Consider the following 16,279-nt stretch of genomic DNA (forward strand, 5'->3'; position numbering starts at 1 on the left):
CCTCCTGTATCTTAATCTGAATCTGGAGATTAATGTATTTGGAACATTAACATAATATTCTGCATGCGTTTGCAGCATCCCTCCCTTTTTTGCTCACCCCGGAAAACTTATCAAGAGAAAGGAAAAATGAATAGATGTTCCCGTGAACAAAACCCCCTGCTCAGTCTCACGGCTGCTAAATACAAGCACCCGCTGTCTTGTCAGGCATAAAATAAGGATGGCATCAGGTACGAATAAAGAAAATTCAACCTGTTAGATGCTGACAACACCTGTTTTCTGAGAGGTGCACACCTTAATCTTGTTTTTAGGTGCACACGTGCAGCCTTGAGTCTCCTCTGTAGCCTGCCAAGTGAATTTGTAAAACATCATCAAAGAAGAGGATGAGGAGAAAGAAACACTGGGGTTTGTGTTCCCACCAGCAGTGAGATAAAACAAGTCGGGGAGCCAGGTATGGAGGGGAGGAGAGAGCGAAGGAGAGAGACTGGCAACAAGGAGAGAGGAGAAAGAAAAGAAGCCGAGACAGCCAATCTCCCTAGTGCATTCTGGGAGTTGAACCTGGCAGGAGAAATTAGCAGCGTGTGCACTAAGTGGAAGGGATAATCCCTCTCTGACGGAGGGGAGAGGAGGGGAGGGGAGCACAGTGCAATGCAGCAATGATCCCTCCTGTGTTCCTGTGATTTTAGGTTCCAGGTTTATTTATTAAAGAGGATAAGCCCCTCGTCTGTATGCAAACCTCGGAGCCACGAGGGTCGCCGTCACTCTGATGCCAGGACGCCGTTGATATGACTCTCACGATAATGGCTGCAGGCCCAGACAAGGCCCTCGAAAGTGGCTACAGGTTTAATATGATCCTCAGACAAATGGGCTCAATTGGAGAAGAAGTTGAGAGACGAATGAAAAAGATTTCTCCTCTCAGTTCTGTGCGGAAGAGTTTGACTGACCTCCACCTCGTCCAACACCCCGGGGATGATGGGATTGGCTTTTACGAGCCAGGATGTGGTTGAACTCAAGCTGCCAGGTTCATAAAGCTTGACCAGAGGAGAGGAAACATTCAAAACTGCACACAACCGGTTTGAGTGCTCATATATTTTTGGTGACATCGTGCCGTTTATACACTGAGTCTCCACCAAGGTCAGTAATTGGAGTGGGAGTGCTGATCTAAAATCACTTCCAAATCTATAATCTTGTATGAAATGAAGATGGAAGATGGCCAGATGAAGCAAAATGAGAAGATGAAGAACCTCAGGTGCATCCCACTGAGTGATGAATGATACGACAGGCTGACAGAGCCTCTGAAATACCGAAATTTGCGTGTCACGGAATTTTAACAGGACCCTGACTGTCGCTATTCAGGTGCGCCAGGAGCTCCTGATGGTAATCTGATGCAGACAGAGATGTAGAGCCGTAACGGACTGTGAAGAGAAGAGCCTGATCCATCCATCCTAACTGGACGCTAGACGCTGGACGAGGTTTCCGCTCCAGCGCTTGTGGAGGTTTTGCGGGGCAGCTGAAACCATCAGGCTTCTCTGTTCTGGGCCCATCTTTTCTCCGAGCAAACACTTGGCAATGAAGATCCCTGAGCTAACGAGTGCCTCATCGATTCGCTCAGGACAAGGAGAGATAAGCGAGTAAACAGGCTGAGGGGAGCAGAAGGGGGATGGTGGGCAGCATGGAGAAGCTCCTGCCGCCTTCTCCGGCAGAAAGGTCCTCAGTTCCTTCCACCTGCAAACCGCCTCTGAAGAGATCTCGATGAAACACCTTATTACGTGTTAAATGTCAGGGCTGTATCATTAACCGGCTGCTCACTTGTATGACTGAACAATGATTCACCCGGCTGGAACTGTGACACCGAAGTGTGGTGTTTGTGTCATGTTACCGCTGTACCTGTGAGGAGCTTTCACGCCACTGATAACCTCCTAATGGTTTCATCTCCTGGTTCATCTGCTGGGAGGCCGGCGCTGCTCTCCGTGGGCTCCAAGTGTTAGTCTGACGAAGAGCGGTGAAGATTTTGCCTCATGACTCTATGGGATCAAAGCTCAAAGGCAGGCTGAGGTTTTTGGCAGGTCAGAGGTTTGAATTCGCGCAGACGCGTCACTGTTGCGGCTTCTTCCTTCATATTATCCACCGCCATCCCTCAGTATCGGCTCCGTCTATCAATCAGATCAATATTCTGCAAGTTTTTCTCAATTTTTAAAGATGAATTCATACATTTGGGCCTCAGCTGAAACCAGATGTGTATGAAACATCTGGGGAACGTTTAAATTCTAGCTGGAAAAAACATAAAACGACTGAATGTTTCGTGGAACTTCAGCAGATTTTAGTCACAACAACACGAAACGTTCGGCAGGCTTCAGTGCACCCGAGTACAATAACACACAAACTTAAGGCAATAAAAAAGAAATCCTGGCGGTAACGTGGCGTGCGTGAGTGCCGTGTATGAAACTTTTCTACATTCACCTGAAATTATCAGCGCATCATTAAAAATCCAATTCTTGTGAGCCAGTTTTCTAAGCGGTGGCATAATAAACCCAACAAAACGATCCAAATCTTTGGTTTGTTTAGTTCTTTTCTCCATTCAGGTGGATGTAAGTGAATAAGTGCAACACCTTGTGGGAACATGTGGAAGCTGATCCTTCCATTATCCCCCAAACATCCACAAAAAGGGAATTAAACCCTTTGTAAATATCAAACTAAGACCTCCCAGTCACAACAAGGACTCTCGTGTCTCCCCAGCTATCAAACGAGGTGGGCTGCTTGTTTGAGGGCGGCGGAGGGAGGGACCAGGATGAGGGCCAATTCTTCTTAGTGTCAGCGATAAAAATCCATCTGATTGAAATTGCAGGCCATTATGATATGAGAAGTAGAGTGCTGGATGGATGGGGAGAAAGAGAGAGGCTGCACAATCGCTGAGGTGCTCCTTTCTTTTCATTTTCACATGAAAGCTAATTACGCGGTGTGGCGAGGAGATGGGGCGGCGTGCATGATGCAGGAAACGGTGAGCAGAGATGGTTAATTGGGGTATGTGATTACACAGGGCTGTAGTTAGAGGGAATTAGGCGACAACACACTCGGCTGCAAAGCTCATCACGGGGAGAGTTAAAGGAGATGCAGCTAAGACGATGAGTGTGTGTTTGGGTTGTTAGCACACTACACTTGGCAATCAAAAACCGATTCTTTGTCATCTTTCATTTGATTTCTGCTAAGGTTTCACTTCTTTTTTTTTTCTTTTTTCTTTTGGATTTTTGCTTCGCTCTCGCAGCTGAAAGTGTGTTTCGGGTGTGTTTTTGCTCCCCTTACCACTAAAACTGCGAAACTTTCCACGGTTTGAGTGCAGACTCAGCTGGAGCTCTATTGTTTTTGGTTCCTAACCTCCTGTTGCAGCGATATTGGATTATTATATCTGACACACTCTTAAACATCTGAGTGTGTGTGTGTGTGTGTGTGTCATTGTGAAACAAACCACTGCTGTTGCTACCTGAAATGTAAACCACTTCCTGTGTGTGACTGACACTTGGAGCAGCCATTTTTAGTTGCCGGTGTAAAGTGAAATGGTGGATATAAGCTGTCAGAATATTCAGTCCAACTGTTTGGAGCTGAAATTCTTTTGATAAATTATAAACGACTGACACGTCCCTAATCTGACGGTTGGTCCATATTGTTTGAACGAGCCTCCTTTGACAATATTTACACTCGAAATCAGCAGCATTTTAAATTCAATCTGGATTTATTCAAATGAGACCATAAAGCAAGTCCATCATCCAGATCCAGGAGTAACGACACCGGTCACATAAACGTCTCGACTCCCATCAAAGAGAACATTTGAATCTTTTATGGACAAATCAGCAGCATGAGAAGACGACCTCCACCCTGATCCCTTTTTCTCTGAGCGCTATCGATGACGCCTCAACGACCTGCGCCCTCCGTTCTCCAACATTATCTCCACGCTAGATGGTCTTTATTGATCAGCGTGTTATTCAAAGTGTCCCCCCTCCTCTCCATGTAGACCCTTCTCCTTTTATGTTGAGGAACAAAAGGGCCTGGCCATGAAAAGACACGGCAAAGGTGAGTTAAGGGCCGTTAGTGTTCCGCTACAAAACCAAAGGGAACGTTCGACTGGTTGTCACCGGTTAGAAGCGCAGCGGTGCAGCGTATTTATGAGCCTGAACAGAAGGAGCTGGAACAGAAGCAACATCCTTCTTCTTGGGTCTTTATCTGCTTTTGTCAATGGCTTCCTGTGACATCACTCAGCTGAGCTCAATACACGTCAGCGGTGAACGCTTCAGGAACGCTTCCTGCAGGACCGTCAGGTCAGCACGGCCAGGCTACATCATGGAAATACATGACCGTAGTACAGCTCATCCTGGAAACTTGCAGTATTTTCAGGGGAACCTTCACCAACAAGTATTCCGCTGTGTTAAAACTAGCATCTGGCCAGGTAGGCGGCTCAGGCACTGATGCACCGCCCTGGTCTTGAGTTTGACGTATCTGTGTGCCTCCACGTGACCCAGCTGAAGGTCACAGGCGTTGTGTTCTTGGGCTGTGCGGCTGCCCATCCGTCCCGCTCTCGTTAGCATCTCCTGCAGGCCTGAGCCAGTGTCTCACTCAGCGGTCAAAGGTCATGTCAGTCCCACTCTGGGGATTTCTTGGAAACGCCTGGATGAATTGGACAGCAGCCGAAATGTCTCAACCAAACACACACCTTGGCCGACGTGTCAACAGAAGAGAACGCACCAGTGTCCTGTAACAGCCTCCTGTGCCAGCAGAGGCTGCTGTCGCTCTGCTAAAGCCGCATCATCAACTAGTGTGTGTGGGAGAAACTTCCTTTAAAGTTCAAAAACAAGTTGCGTGTGTGTGTGTGTGTGTGTGTGCGCGGCTGGGAACCTCCTTGTCCAGGTCAAACCACCTGAAAGCGCTCTTTTGTCCTCCAGTCCATGTGTGATGTTTTGTGATCCCTGCATGAATATGAATCCGGACCACTTCAGCGCTCTAGTGTCCGGTTCTTGCTCCTCTCCTGTTCTGACCTGGATGCTCCTTTTTCCCATGAGGCCCGTTGTGTCCGGCGAGCGCTCTCAACCAGCCGCCGTGACCTCCCGCATCAAAGCAGCATGGCTGGAAGAAGTAGAGCACATCAAAGGCTCCCAAATAAACCTGTGTGTTGTCGCCAGTTCGCCTTTGAACCTCCCCCTCGCTGATCTGCCTAACAAAGCTTCAATTAGTCGGCATCAGAACACTCGTCGGAGGCGTCGCGTTCCCCCTCCTTCCGTCTCTCTCATCGCAGGCCGTCTTGATTCACAGATGCTTTGTTTTTAGCAAATTATTCCTGCCTAGTCAGCTGCTGTTATTGTTCATCAATCTTAACCACCCACAAGGTGATGAAGGTAACTCACAAATGAGAGCAAACACGGCTACGTTCATCTGAACGCATGAGAGCGTCTATCAAAGGCTGGCTTCCATGATGCTGCTGCCTGGTTGAGACTGCTTAAAGGGAAAATCCTAGCATCCCAAAGTTGGGGCCAGGGGTTAATTTGAGCCGGATCCTGCCGGAACAAGATCCGGCACCTCTGAATTTTGGCCTCCCTGTGTTCCGGTACTTGTTTGGGCAGATCCGGTACCTCTTGTATTAAAAGAAAATATGAAAACGTTTAAAAATGTTTAAAATACAACAATAATGTGCACTGATAAATTTACAGACCAAATCCTTAGAATTTCATGTTGTTTGTTAAGATTCAACGTCATTTGAAAGAGTCTGAGATCTGTCGATGCACTGAAGCCAACAAACCACGCCCCCGACACAAACTAATAACCTTCCGAAATTCGCCGCCTCTGAGGAGCAAGCAGAGAGGAAATAAACAGTTCCTGTTTCAACGCCAACATCTCAAAAAGACAGTTAAATTTGCTGTTTTTTCCAAAAAGAAGGAAGAAGTCGCATGACGCTTAAAACGAGTGAGAAAAGCCTCCACAAGCGGCGACGAGGGCAGCTGCAGCGGTCATGATGACGATCAAAATGGGCGGCAGCAGGAGGCTAGCGCCGCCACAGCGAGCCTGGTTCACCTCCAGCTAGCCAAGCCGGGGCAGGAGGCTAGCGCCGCCACAAGCGAGCCAGGTTCACCTCCAGCGAGCCAAGCCGGGGCTGGAGGCTAGCGCCGCCACAAGCGAGCCAGGTTCACCTCCAGCTAGCCTGGTTCACCTCCAGCGAGCCAAGCCGGGGCTGGAGGCTAGCGCCGCCACAGCTAGCCAGGTTCACCTCCAGCTAGCCAAGCCGGGGCTGGAGGCTAGCGCCGCCACAGCTAGCCTGGTTCACCTCCAGCTAGCCAAGCCGGGTCTAACGTGATGTGGGGTGTCTTGGACAACTAAATGGTGAGCAGACCGTCTAATAATAGGCCGCCGTGCCAATCTTTAAATACCGTAATAATGATAATGGAAGACTTGTGTGATTTATTGTGAGCTCTTTTTTTTATTTATTTTACAAGTTGGACCTGTTGAGAAAGGAACTGCTGACTGTAGACTCTAAGTCCCACCTGTGGTGATGTGGGCATTCACCTGTGCTGCGCAGAGGAGGCTAATAACTGTGAATTATCGTCATAACGTTGATACCATGGGTATTATTTGAAATGGAGGCTTGTAAGTCCCACATCATGGCAAGTGGGCATTTGTTTGTTGTTTTCTGTGTACGTTCCGGGACCTGTGCCCCTCTCTCACCCCTGAGCCGTCATATGTACTTAGCGTTCTGGCACCTTGTGATTTACAAATGAAGCACTGGTTTTACTTGTTGTTTTTCCTGTGCGTTCCGGGACCTGTGTCCATCTCGTCACCCATGGGGTGTCATATGTACTGTGCGTTCCTTTACCTTGTGATTTACAAATGAAGCACTGGCTGGGGCGCTGCAGGAAGTGCTCTGATATCACGAGTACTCCAAAGCTGCACGCTCAAGGCCGCTGGAGCTCGGGCGTCCAGCATTTTTGTTCTCATACTATCATCGCAAAATGTTGTTATGATCATTGTTCATCTACAATCAAACGTACCAAAAGTGTTTGAACACGACCAACTGAAGAAAACGGATGTTTTCTGTCTCTTTTCATTTATTTCATTTCATGGTACGTATTTATGTATTTGTTTCTGGGAATGCATGCAAGACACCGCTGCATCCGAGGTTGGAATCTAGTTGCCGCACTGTGGAAACATTCCAACAATCTACAGAAGGAAGAAAACAGATCGCCAGACGATAGCTTGTTTACCTCAGCTTTATTCTGCTTCCTCGTGACAACCTTTGCACAAAAGAAATGCAGTAAATCATCTTTTGGTTGAGATAAATGCCCTTCAGAATTCAGCTGAGGGGTCCTGTGGGCTTTAGATGTAATGTCTGGAGACGCCACTAGATGTCACTGTAAGATGTGATAAAAATCTGCTGTGCAAGTGTTCCTCCTCAAGTCAACATGGTTCTCACGTACTCGCAGCGTTAAAGGAACATTTGTGCTCTTTTGCAGGTGCAAACATTGAATTAATTCAAATTAAACTCAACATTTAAAAGCAACTTCAAATTCGTAGATTTTAAACTGGTGGTGATTAATACAGCTGAGCTGCGGAAAGATGGTGTAAATTTCAATGAAAAAATAGTCTAATTTTGTTGTAAATCTAACAAATTGTAATTAGCATTAATCTCTACAAATGTGTGAAGAGATAATATCCAAAATATGTTGTCCTATTTTTTTTTTTATAAAGAGAGTAAATGTTTCTGGGCAAGTGATTTTAATATTCTAATCCTCACAGATGCACAGTCGTTACTTTTTATTTTTACAGCTATTTTCAGCGTGACAAACTGTCAGTTTTTAAAAGGCAGACGTCTCAATTTGAGACAAAACCGTCATGTTGGTCATTTTGCAGGCCGCTATAATAAACGTCTGTAAAAGCAGATGCCTTTATTATCCATTTTTCACCGCGCGGTGAGCCACCTCTCCTCAACAGATTGCCATTCAACCTAATTTATGCAGGGTAACCTTTTGTAAAATGTCCATATGCTTGATATGCCTCCCTTCGCACAGGCGTGTGCTAAGCAGCTCACTGTAAACACAGATGGACTAAACTGCTGCAGAAATTGAGGTGAACATCTGTATGGAAGAGATCTAATGTACCCAATTGCCATTATATTGCTGTCCCATATGGAAACAATCCTGGCTATGAAATAGAGGGCGGCCGCTTCACTGCAACTGCCCAGGGTGGCAGTCGCAGGAGGGCAGCGTCTCAGAGCTGAATTTATGATTTAATATGAAAATAAAAAAAAGAGTTTTCGGGATGTTTACAGCTTAACAAAGATGTAATGGTGTAGTCAGCAGCGTGAGGAGGGTCCACTTTGTGCCTCCGCACCGGTGACTGAACGTCTTTGCCCTCAGAAAGCTGACTCAAGGTGCACAAAAGCCCCCGATAAGGTTAACCAGTTCTCCTCTCCTCTCCACTCTCCTTGTTTTACCGCCATTGTGAGAGAGACTTTTGGGGGGGGGGGCTATTTCTCCCTGCACTCACTCTTGCCTTGACACTCTCACCTCTCTGAATGAAGACTCCTGTTTTATAATTTGTCCAGAAAACGATCGGGCAGTAGATTGCCGGCTATCAGGAGACAGAGTGACTGGCAGCATCTCGGCCTGCTGGAGGAGCTGTGCAGGTTTCAGCTAATGATTGAATTAATTCAACAAAAGCAAATTATGTTTCTCTTGTGAGGAAGAGCAATTCTTCAGGTGCCGTGTCATCTCGGGAGGTGTGTAAATAAAGCAGAGAGGAAGGAAGCCTGCAATTTAAATAGGCATTAGTAAGTCATAACCCTCGGAGCAGCATTCCAGCTCCCGCAATCCATGTTTAGGATTCACCAAATTGAATATAATAAACGCACTGTTTATAAATTTAGATAAACCCATGTGACATTTAAGTGTAATTCTCATTTAAATGGGACACTTTGCCTCCAAGTAAGCAAACGTGTTAGAATAACATGAAATCTGAATTCTATTACACACCGAGTGCCATTGAGAGTGTGTTTTACATAATTTCACTGACTGTCTGAGAAAAATGAATAAACAAAGAATTATGTAAAATGTTGTGATCTGAATTACTGAAATAATGCACATGATTAAGATGCGTGGAAGGGGGCGGCGGCGGCGGCGGCGGCGTGTTGGCACTGTACAAAGTGTCGGAGCACGTAAAAAACAGTGGAAACTCACATTTTCACGGGAGGAATTACAGAGCCACGATTCCACCAGTCGACCACAACATGACTCAACTGCACAGAGGTTTTTACAAAGACCGTCTCCAAAAAAAACGACTCTCGCAAAGCTGCACGGATACAGCAGGCTTCATTCATGAATTCACCCGTGCCAGCATGCCCCTCAGAACCAGCGGTTCCATAGGTAGAGAGTCGGCCTGCAGGTTTATCTAAAAAGCCAGTCTAGTCAGATTTTTGGTACATTTACATTCTTTCGAAACCTGGAAATTCAAACTGACGCGTGTGTTGCTCCTCCGTTTTTTTTAAAAAACGTTTCTGTTTCCTGCAACAGTGACAAATTCGGCAATGTTTTTCTTTTAAAGCCCAAATCAATAAACCAATAAATCCAGTCCAGGTTGTCCGTGTAAAAAAACCAAAACAAAAAAGTACTGAATGATTTTATAATCTTATTTCTACTTTGACGTATTCATTTCTGCTTTTCCTGCACGGTTCAGGTGAAAAGAACTTGTTGTCACGGCATTAATGTGGTTGCATCAAGCAATGATTGAAAAAAACAGCAAACAAAAGTATTTTAATTAACGCTACAGTGTGTGTCTGTGTTTTATGACACCACAAAAAATTGCAATTAAACTCCTGATAATGCTCATTAAAAAAAAATAGATAATGCAAATACTTTTCATTTCATAAGGCTTCACTTTTCTAAATCCCACTTTGTACCAGGATGGGTCTCAGACCTCCTGACGACACACTCAGACCTCACGCTGTCAGGCTTCTCACGTTCTACACGGAGAACACGGACTCGTCTCCGGCTGCATAAATGTTCCTCCCCTCCGAGGTTTCAGGTTCTCGCTGCTCTCGTTTAACTGCGTGAGGCAGCTGAACTTGTTGTACTACATCACGGCGAGATCCAAAACAAGATGATTGAACTTTGCCACGGGCCCCGCTGTTGTTTTAATGGTGATGCATGGATTTTCTTTAACGTGCCGCCAAGGGACTCACATTAGCATGCCATCTACAAGCTAGCGTTCTTGCCTGAAATAACACTTATTGCATAATATCCTGATGAACAAGCGCCGGTAATACACCACAATTAGCTGGAAAGCATCTGCCAGCCCTCCACTAGCTGTGATTATTTGGCAGTAGGTACACAGTAGTTATGGGCAGCCGTTTGATGGACACGCAGGCCTTTTGATTTTTAATTGTAATTGTAATCCTCTCCACTTGAGGACTTGGAAATGCATCGTTTGAACCCCCCTCCTTCCCTCCCTTTACCCCCACCTCCTCCTTGTCCTGGTGGAGATTGAGGCTGCCCACTCCTCGCCGCCTCGGCATTAAAAGGTGTAATCCCACTGAAATGTAAATCACAGTTCTTCAAAACAAATTACGCTCAAAGATAACCGGGCCGGCGCTCCATCAATAAGGCATCAGAAAGCCTGAGCTGTTTCTGTGTGCTTTTTTTGTTGTTGTTGCTAATAAAAAAATAAAATAAAATAAAATATATATATATATATATATATATATATATATATATATATATATATATATATATATATATATATATATATATATATATATATTTATTCTCTCGGGGGCAAATTGCAGCAGGCCTGTTATCAGGGGTAATGGTGAGCTGTCAGACCAGCCAGGTTGATTACAAGGTTATAGTAAACAATCCCGTCTGACTGCTGTGGACAGACTGAAGGAGGGTGGCGGCGGGGGACAGATGAGAAGCACACATCACATTCATCAAGCAGATTTAAACGAACGCTCAGGAGTTCGATGGTTCGCCATCACCGGCTCGCCACGTCTCCCTCACTCATGATAATTGCCCCTATATCTGCTTCTCCTCTGGTGATTTTTCCACCGCTAGTTATTTCATCTCTCCATCAAGCTGGTTGTAATATTAGGAGAGATGAAATTCGTGAAAATGACTGTCAATTTGTCAGCTCCAGAAAGGATGTTGAAAATTGGAAAGAAAGCTGAGTGGAAATGATGGTAAAAGCCCATGAGACAGAAAGGTGTAAACGGATGGTAACTGATGGGCAGACGAGCAAAGGAATGCTGCTGACATGAATTGGAAACCGGATTGATGTGACATGTCAGCTTGAGGTCCGGTGATGTAGCGGCCGTGTCCAAGAAAACATTTGTTTCCTGTTTTCGAGCCCACCTCTCACACACGGCTGTAATCTCAGGTTGTCATACAGAATAAATATTCCAGCGTGGCCTCACGCTCACCTCCTTCTGCCTTTCAATTAAAGGCAACAAATTTGCTACAAATCGAGCTCGGTGATACGAGCGCGCGGAGGACGGCGAGGATACATTTCAGCCAGGCTGCGCCCTGTCCCAAGTCCTGATGCTAAAGATTCCAGGGGGCAGCACGGGGGCCATTAGCAGGGAGGAACAATCAGCTCTGTTGTTAGAGCCGGGAAAGTGATGAGGCCTCAAATGGAATCCTGCGGGGGGAAACAAAAGATGAGGAGATCATTTAGTGCAACCGGACTCTCGGGTAGGTGCCCCACTCGGACACGTTAATTGATCTCATTTGTTACCGACACCGACCCGATCAAGCTGCCATCATCAGCAGGTAGAAGCGGGGAGGCCTGCAGTGTCATCGGAAGGAGGAGGATGATGATGCTGCTAAGAAAAGCCAAAGAACGCACCAGCAAGAAGAGAAGCAGCTCTCGTCTTACAGGCTTCATTTCACCCTGAAACACGATGCTCCCAAATATCCCAATTACACCTGCACTTCTTGTCCGTTTCCAAGAGGAATTCTGCTTTTTTTTTTTTCTCCTCCATGATTCTTGGTGAACACAAGGTGGGCAATTGTCCAGCAGGGAGCTGCTCCAACATGCATGCATGCTTTACTGGTAGCAGGTGGATCAGATGTGGTTTTAATGGCCCTAATTGGACACTGCATTGGTCTGCAGTTCTGTGAACGGTGTCCCCACCTCGGTCAGACACTTGACTCACGTTCAGAGAGGAAATTCTGGGCATATTTTGCATGTTTATTTCCTAAAAGTGCAACATCTTACACCAGGAAAGCTTCCACACCGAGAAAACGCAGTAAAAGTTGATTGTGACTTCAAATACGGTGAAATACTCGCTTCATCCATCCAGAAGGAAATATCTGTACTTCCTACTCCTTTAGATACTAAAACCAGGCTTTGGTTTTCTTGCACGACGGACAAATGTGGCGCAAGAAAAGAGACACAAGAGAAAGTTTTGTTTAAGGGGGCAGATAATTTTCCACCACAAGTGTCGCCAGTGCACATACGTGTTGGGTTCCACTTACTAAAACATTTAAAGGAAGAAGAAGAAGTCTCCAAATCATCAAGATGCTTAAAAACTTGTTAAAAAGAAGCGTTGTGGACACTCAAATATCTGTACTAGAGCTTTTACAAGTCTGGGTACTGATGTTTGTACTTTTCTGCCTCACCGTTGCCGTTAGCGTTCTCTTTATTGTCTACCGAGAGTTGCTACCTGCCAAGGAGGCAGGGGACGTCTCCGAGGACGTCACCCCTCTGCTTTTACGAGCTGATTCGCTACCTCCTGGTTGAGCGGTGATGTGCTTTTGCCCTCAGCGAGACAAAGTGCAAGTTTGTTTGTTCAAGGTCTCAGGAAAAAAAAATAACAAGAAGAAAACAGTGAGCGTGCAATCTCTAGCTGTGCTCTTTTGTCTCAGCGTGTCTTTTGCAACTTTGCCCCCCTCCTGCCGGCATGTCTTCAGCGCTGGCATGGCAGGGTGAGAGCTCTCCAAGCTGCCCGCAGCTTCTCATGCATCCTGCTTGGCTGTCACAAGACGAGATGGGCGCCATTCAACCCAATTAGTGAAATCCACTCTGATGTTGGGATGAGGGGGGAAAAAAAAGCAAAATCACATTTTTATTTCGCCCCCCTGTCCATCATCTGCCAATTTTACTGGAAGTAAGAGAGTGGCACCAATTAATGACCGTGGGCCGGAGGCGGCACCAGCGCTGGCACAGGAACAGCATGTTTCAAGCGTCGGGTGGCATCATGCAAGGTCTGCTTCTCTACCGAGGCTAAAGCAAATGAAATGAGACTAATAGGGAGCTTGTTTCCAGCCGCTGATTAAAAGGCCTGGGACCTCCTGAGGCATCGCCCATGTCCAGGTCTAGGCCCGGCGTCACGGGGCCTTCACATTGCTTCTTTAATGTCATTTTGGACATCAGCACGTCTGTCTCCCTGAGGTCATCCTTCTTCAGACTCTCTCATTTTGTTTGTTCTGCAGCAAAGGCAGGCTAGGAAATCTACACTTTCCTTTGGGGTGTTAATTAAGGGGAGCATCCAAAATTAATCAGCAAATTCACTAGGGCGAAGGGCGATGTGTCTGAAGGCCTGGAAACAAAGTCCGTGGAGCCCACAGAGAAAGAAGCCCTCGGCTATGACCAGGCGGAAAAACAAGTGCACAGACGGCGATCTGACACAAAAATTCATGTAAGTATAAAATTTTACACTCATTTTCCCTGTCAGCTTGTCACAATGAATTATAAAGGTTGATTCGCTTATCTGGCTAAGGGAGATCACACACGGCCGGTCATCTGAACACCGTCATATGGTCAATGTCTACTTTTGGAGGCCTTTGCTAACCACGAAGCTAACCTCGGTAGCACAACAGGAAGCCAGCTCCTTCCTCCGTATTCGCCGCTCTCGAGCACCAGTGGCAGGAAAGTTTCGACTTCTCTTACAAACGCCGCTTTGTGTTCCACTTCCAGAGAGGAATTTGCAAAGTTTGGCCTCCTCCTTCCTCCTTCCTGACGCCTTATTCCTACTTTCACTCCACCAATACTTGCAAAACTCTCATTTTTTTGTTTTAATTTATCTGTTAGTTGTTGTTTTTTTTTTACCACATTCTCTAATTAGCACAGTGCCTGCAGGCTATTTGTGACCTTTCCATATGTAAATAGATGGATGCGTCCCTCCCTCTCCCCTCGTTCTGTCACTGCAAGTCAGAGAGAGGGAGAGGAGTCGGAGTGAGCCAGTGCTCATGTGTGGATGGATGACACCACTCAAGGCATGTTTGGCAGCGGCTCCGGCGATATCAGCGAGCGAGGTGTTCGGAGGGTGGTGATTGACAGCTGCCAGGTGTGACACTGCTAGCCTGACACAGTGTGTAGCAACTGTCTCCTGTCACTTCCCCTCTCGTCGCCTCTCGCGCTGCGTCACTCGCGCCGTCCTTGAAGCCCTCTCACCCAGGGTGCTTCAGCTACCATGCAGCTGGAGTGCACTAGCTGCCGAGTGCACTTCGGAGAGGCCTCGACGCTCGACAGTTCCTTCCTCTAGGACGCGAGTTTGCTTTACACTTTGCATCCGTTACATGAAGTTGGTATTAACTAGTAGAGGTTAAGTTTGAGTCTATGAAGAGAAATCGGCCATGAGGGCTGAGTCAGGCTCATTTCTCTAAGAACCGTCAAGCCTCCTAAAACGGGACTGAGGACTGTTATGTGCCTACAATGAAGGAAGCAGCATGACTGGAAGCGTCTTGGTGTTCAGTTTTTGCTTTTTAATTGGGATGTGCCATCAAAAAAGGCTTCTTCCTCCTCCAGGCATCGTCCAAGTTGGTATGAAAGTTTTCAAATTGCTTCTTTTGTGGATGTAAAGACAAATCAAACTAATAAAATGACCTTGACGGTGTCCACGTGTCCTCATGATATACGTGTGTGTATAAATGTGCGATTTAAAAGTTGCAACTTGTCTTTAAAGACAAGGAACGTGAGATTTGCGAGGTTATGTTGTCATGTTAGTCTGTCAAATCAGGACGAACTAGGATGAGATTATAATCTGACGTGAATAAAGCTCTGTTACTGTGAGTTAGCTGAGGCGTCAGGCACATTTTACCATCAACGTTTTTGCAGTATTTGACCCCGTCAAGTCTGCGTCATCGTGGCGGCTGCTCGCGCTAAAATAACGCTCCTCAGGTCAGACGAGGAGGGAAGCAACTCAGACGCTTGGAGGACAGTTTTGGACATTAACTTGCTAGCTTGGTACGTCATGCAAAAACGTGAACCAGAAGTCTGATTGTGACCTTGTAAGCAGGGGTTAATTTGAGCCGGATCCTGCCGGAACAAGATCCGACGCCTCTGAATTTTGGCCTCCTTGTGTTCCGGTACTTACTTCCGGTACCTCGGTAATTATTTGGGCAGATCCGGTACCTCTTGTATTAAAAGAAAATATGAAAACGTTTGAAAATGTTTAAAATACAACAATAATGTGCATTGATAAATTTACAGACCAAATCCTTAGAATTTCATGTTGTTTATTAAGATTCAATGTCATTTGAAGGAGTCTAAGATCTGTCGATGCACTGAAGCCAACAAACCACGCCCCCGACACAAACTAATAACCTTCCGAAATTCGCCGCCTCTGAGGAGCAAGCAGAGAGGAAATAAACAGTTCCTGTTTCAACGCCAACATCTCAAAAAGACAGTTAAATTTGCTGTTTTTTCAAAAAGAAGGAAGAAGTCGCATGTCGCTTAAAATGAGTCAGAAAAGCCTCCACAAGCGGCGACGAGGGCAGCTGCAGCGGTCATGTTGATCAAAATCGGCGGCAGCAGGAGGCTAGCGCCGCCACAAGCGAGCCAGGTTCACCTCCAGCTAGCCAAGCCGGGGCTGGAGGCTAGCGCCGCCACAAGCGAGCCAGGTTCACCTCCAGCTAGCCAAGCCGGGGCAGGAGGCTAGCGCCGCCACAAGCAAGCCAGGTTCACCTCCAGCTAGCCAAGCCGGGGCTGGAGGCTAGCGCCGCCACAGCGAGCCAGGTTCACCTCCAGCTAGTCAAGCCGGGGCAGGAGGCTAGCGCCGCCACAGCGAGCCAGGTTCACCTCCAGCTAGCCAAGCCGGGGCAGGAGGCTAGCGCCGCAACAGCTAGCCTGGTTCACCTCCAGCTAGTCAAGCCGGGACAGGAGGCTAGCGCCGCCACAGCGAGCCAGGTTCACCTCCAGCTAGCCTGGTTCACCTCCAGCGAGCCAAGCCGAGGCAGGAGGCTAGCGCCGCCACAGCTAGCCAGGTTCACCTCCAGCTAGCCAAGCCGGGGCTGGAGGCGAGCGCCGCCACATC

The 16,279-nt window shown here is 46.8% G+C and overlaps 1 long non-coding RNA gene across 1 annotated transcript in view; it reads left to right on the top strand.

The window, feature by feature from the left end:
• Nucleotides 1–6,231: 6,231 nt before the first annotated feature.
• Nucleotides 6,232–16,279, top strand: part of LOC147272780 (uncharacterized) — a 49,692-nt gene continuing 39,644 nt past the window's right edge. The window contains exon 1 of the long non-coding RNA XR_015115974.1: nt 6,232–6,357. This is a non-coding gene — a long non-coding RNA (uncharacterized LOC147272780). The remainder of the gene's footprint in view (nt 6,358–16,279) is intronic.

The sequence above is a fragment of the Aulostomus chinensis genome, chromosome 1 (genome assembly GCF_037954235.1).
Source record: "Aulostomus chinensis isolate RoL2024-O1b breed Wild chromosome 1, RoL_Achi_v1.0, whole genome shotgun sequence".
NCBI classification, from domain to species: Eukaryota; Metazoa; Chordata; class Actinopteri; order Syngnathiformes; family Aulostomidae; genus Aulostomus; species Aulostomus chinensis.